Below are 5,085 nucleotides of genomic sequence, written 5' to 3' on the forward strand. Positions count from 1 at the left end.
ACCTACCCTACCCTTACCACCAGGGTCAGCTCTACGGTGCTGCCCAGGTGAGGGACAGAGACAGCTCTCCTGTTCTCATGAACCTTTTGGGGCCAACTCTCCCACCCACCAGCAGTGGCTAGGGCAAAAGGGATAGGAGGGGATCTCTCCCTCACCATTGCCACTGCACATCAGACAACAGGCACGGTCTGTTCTCCCACACTCATATCCCCAGGCCTGGCTCACCTGAAATCCCATATCCAGGGCTAGCTCTACTGTGCTGCCCAGGCAAGGTGCAGGGCCCGCTCTTCTAAGTGCTGCAGCTGGTGAAGGGGTAGGGCCAGCTCTTTTGTTCTCATGACTCCAGGACCAAGTCTCCTGCCTGCTACAGGTGGTAAAGGGTGAGGGGTGAGGAGGATACCTCTCCTTTATCCAAAAACACCAAAAGGGAGATGATTTTAGGGCCATCTGTCAAATGCTGCAACTCCCACAATGCATAGGGCCACTCCTGTGAGCATACTGTAGTTGGCTAGGGACAGAGTCAACTCTCCTACTCTCACGCTCCCAGGGCCAGTTCTCTCACAATGCCCATGTGAGAGGTGGGACCAGTTCTGAGCAGCCCCTAACATCAACATGTCACCAGGTGACAACCCAAACCAAGGAAATCTGCCTGGCCTTTGGTGGTAATAGACCCTTGCTGCTGCAGGGCCACAGACCCAGCCCTGGCCCCCCAGTAGCAGCACAGCCAGGACCCCACCATGGTCCCAAGTGGTCTCAACCAGCTACTCATAACAGGCTGATCCTCACTACTTTTAAATCTCCAGTCCTGCCTCTCTTCATTGTGACCATGTCCTTCGGTTTCTCTCTTTCTTCCATTTCTGCACCACTGACTTGTGCCTCTTAGTGGTGTCCAGGGTACCTGAGTGTCTGGGATCATCTCAGGAGTGGTCTCGGGAGTTCTATGCCCTCTTGTGCATTATGGCACAGGGGGAAGTCATCTCAGGCACAGTCTACCCATCCATCACCGCCCCCTCGGGCATGTGCAGCACCAGACTAATATTCCAGGGAATATTAGGCCATGAATCATTCAGATGTCCCTGGGTCAGAATACTGAGTGTAGACATAGCCTCTCTCCTCTTTGTCACCTACTGACACACATGTGACACAGCAGCCACACCTGCAATGCTTCTAAGGGCAGGTCACATGACCATTCTATCAATTACTTCAAAGCCATAATCCAAAATATTAGTAGTCCAAAGTATTCCAACATTTAGGTTGAATTTTAACGTCACAATTTTTGATATTTCATCAACCTAAAAAGACATCACAATTTTATTTTTATGCACATTAGCTAAAATTTCTTAAGCACAAAACTCAAGAATTTTCATTCAATGCAGGTTATTAGGAAGAATTTGAAGATTTGCCCATGGCCATGTGTAAAGTGAGGGGAAATGAAGCATAAGGTGGATACATGCATTGCTCATAATGGGTTTTAGCAGGAAACTGGAATAATTTCATTAATTTTCAAGGCTTAGTTCTTATCTTCTTTAATAGTTTCATGCTAATAACAGTCATTTTATCTCACAGGTGAGAATCTTCAGGCCAGCATAAAGTGTAGTAGAGATCCCTCTTCCACAGTTCCCTACTTTCCCTGAGCAAATGAGTCATAAAGGGATTGATAAATCCTCTGAGGGCACCTGCAGAAGCCTGACGAAAGTGAGGCCGCTTGGTTGTGATGGCAACTAATGTGCCTTCTGTACCCTTTGTCCTTGAGCCCAAGTGCCATGCTACTCCACTGCTGGACTTGCCTCTGGTTTGTGTCTGGAAATCTGTTCACAAACCAAAGGGCCAGGAACAAAGGAGAGGAATCAAATGTGGCATTTCAGACGACCTGCTGAGTTTCTGGAGCCCCACGAAGACAGAATCTCTAAAAGAGGATTACCTATTCTTTATCTCCCACACTGTAGCTTCCCATGGTTTCTAATAAATTCAGTGGTTTTGAGCAGAGAGCTATTCAAAGCAGTTGACAGTTTAGTTATAAAAAACGTTCATCTATTTTTATATTTTTCAAAGGTGACCCTCTCCACATCTAAATGTTTTCACTATTTCTTGACTCCACGAGCACAATTAAAACATGACTCATAAGAGAAAAGAGGCCTTTGTATAGGTTGCATCATGTGATGGCTCTGATGGAGGATGATGAATCAGGCTACATAAAGTGTGTCAGTCAATGGATCTGCAGAGAGAATGACTGGAACTGATTAGTCACCAAGTGTGACTTCTAGGTCCGATGAGCAATCTCAATTCCCACTTGTATTATCCTGACTTCCTTCCAAATAGCTGTATTTCAATGATGAAGTAGTCATGCACTTTTAGAGTCATTGGGAAGTCTCAGATGTCTCTTAACTCTCTTCTTTAAAATAAATATAATAATAAAAATTCCTACCTACCTAATAAGCATCTTGGTTCAAGGTCATACAAAACTTCTACAGTTTTTGTATCGGATGAGTGAAGTCCCTGTCTCTGTGTCTAACACTGCTTTTCTCAACCCCTTTCTGATATATAGGACCTCGTGCAAGCTAAGGAAGTGTCCCAAGACTGAACTATAGCCCTATACTCCATTTCTCTCTTAACGATAAATATGCAAGGTAGTAGAAAGTCTTGTTATATTTAAGTATATTTATTGTGACAAAAATGGTGAAGAAACTCGAGTTAATTTGTATTGTTTTCCAAGCTATTTACATTTACTTTTTTAAAAAATAATTAAGTTGTGATATAGTTACAACTCTTCTCCCTTCCCTTCCCACCCTTCAAACCCTCATATTTACCCCTTTCCATTCTTCTTCAAATCCATGCCCTCTTTTGCACTAAGGTAAGGGTCATTGCATGAAGATATATATATATATTCCTAAATGAATTGTTCCGGCCATATGTTACTTGTATATATGTTTGCAGAGCTGACATTTTGGAACTGGGCGGTCAATTGACGAGCTCTTCTCTGGGGAAGAACACTCCTTCCACCCTCAGAGAGTTGCACAGCTCTCCGCAGTTGCCCATAGTTCTTTGTGTAGGGTTCAGGCCATGTGGATTTTCCTCATTGACTTTGCCGTGTCTCTTGGTGTCATCTTCATTCAGCCCATCCTTGTACAGCTTCTGATAGTACTAGAAAACACAGTCTCACAGCAAACTCCCTGATCTCCCGACGCCTACAGTCTTTCTGTCATCTCTTCTACAGTGTTCCCTGAGCCTTGGGTGAGGGAGAGCTTTATAGAGGCATCCACTGGGACTGATCTTGACAACTTGCATTTTGATTGGTTGAGGCTTTTGTGTAACGATCTCCATCTATTGCAAAAAGAGGTTTCTTTGATGAGAAGGGGGAACAGCACTTCCCTCTGAGTATAAGCACAAAATAATTATGGGTTAATTTTTGGAATTATGATGGTTTAGTAGATTAATAGTTGTAGATTCTTCTCCAGTTACCATGGCAACACTGACACTGAGTAGTTAGCTGGGTTTCCAGTACCAGGTAGAGTTTCCCTCTTGTTGATCAGTCTTAAGTCCAATTTGAGAGCTGTTGATTACCACAGATGTATGCATGCCACTTTGTGGCCCAGGATTATGATGCTATGTTAGTCACTGATGTGGTTCATAGGGATCATAGAAGGGTGGACTGTTGGTTCTCTCCCTCCTTTGGAAGCTTGCATGGTACCTTCTTGTACCATAAAAGCAAGTCCTCAGGGTGGAGGTATTCAAGACAGTTCTAGATCAGGGATCTCTGGGACCTGTTTTCAAGATGCATGGTATCATCAGCAATAGTAACTTTCCTTCCATCTCTGTGGAGTTAACCATAGATAATAGCAACTGGTTTTGTGTTTTAGGAGTCTCTTGGACAGCGCTGACCAACAACTCCAAAAATGGCTTCTCTTATCTGGTATTGGTGATTTTGTTAAATGGCTTTTGGTTCTTTGAGGGAGCACCATCAGATGAGAAATATTTTATATTTATATTATATCATATTATATATATTAAATATATACAGAGCCATGTGTATTATAGGCATTTCTTTTTAGTTACATAGTTAATAATATGATTCCTGTGGTCTTTTCAGACATCCTTATCATTATTTTATCTCCTCTTGGTGACAATATACTTCAAAATATTAGAATGTGTTTGTTATTATGAAAGCAATGTTAAGACTTATTTCCTATGTGATAAAAAGTCAACTCGGGTAGCAAGGAGTCCTGTTTGGTTTTATATTAATAGTTGTCTCAGTTCTCATCTAAAAATAAAATTCTTCTACCCATAAGCATTCTTCACATTGTTTCTCTGCATTCACTGATATTTATGGATCAGTGTGTGATTTACTATCTGTATGTTTAATCATAATCAGCCAGGATACTGTGTTTGGCTGAACCTATAAAATGTGCTCTAATGATTTTTAAATGTTTAATAATCACTGCATTTGTGCATATGAATCAGAGGCTTGTATTTAATCATTGATAGCAATTAGTGTACAGAGGCGGACAAACACCATCTGGTGGTGGAAATAATTATGTATCTATCCTTTCACTCACGGTACTAATGGAATGCATCCTTGGTTGGGGTCTTTCAGACTGGACAAAAATATTTCCTTGTATACACCCCAGCTAGTGAAACCCCAATTTCTTTCCTCCCCATAGTATCAGTAGCCACTATTCCCTCAAGTCATGCACAAATTTAGAATGGTTCTTTCTTCCTCAGTTAAACGTTTCTGGAAATGCACTAACAGATGTGTCAGGCGTGCCTCATGGTGAGTCCATATCCTCCCAAGTTGACAACTACTGTTAGACATCGCAACATTACACCTTATAGCTTGACATCCAAACACAACCTTTTAAACAAAAGCATGTCACCTTTGTCCCCAAAGCCTTATTTTCATCCCATAATGCAAAATGTTTTGGGTCCATTTCTAAAAATCTTCAGTGTTTAAACATTCCAAGATTGCCCAAAATCCAACATTCAAAGCCTCCCCTAAGATGACCGTGAGCTCTTATAAAGTAAGAGTCTTAAATAGTTACGTATTTCCAGTATTGACTGGTGTGGGATTAATTAGCATCCTACGTGGAG

The 5,085-nt window shown here is 42.0% G+C and overlaps 1 non-coding gene across 1 annotated transcript; it reads right to left on the minus strand.

Moving 5' to 3' along the window:
* Window positions 1–1,046: 1,046 nt before the first annotated feature.
* On the minus strand, window positions 1,047–1,178 carry LOC120098376 (small nucleolar RNA SNORA17). Its single transcript, XR_005496561.1, has one exon. It is a non-coding gene; the product is annotated as a small nucleolar RNA SNORA17 (small nucleolar RNA).
* Between the last annotated feature and the right edge of the window lie 3,907 nt (window positions 1,179–5,085).

This window comes from Rattus norvegicus, chromosome 18 (assembly GCF_036323735.1).
Source record: "Rattus norvegicus strain BN/NHsdMcwi chromosome 18, GRCr8, whole genome shotgun sequence".
Classification (NCBI taxonomy): Eukaryota; Metazoa; Chordata; class Mammalia; order Rodentia; family Muridae; genus Rattus; species Rattus norvegicus.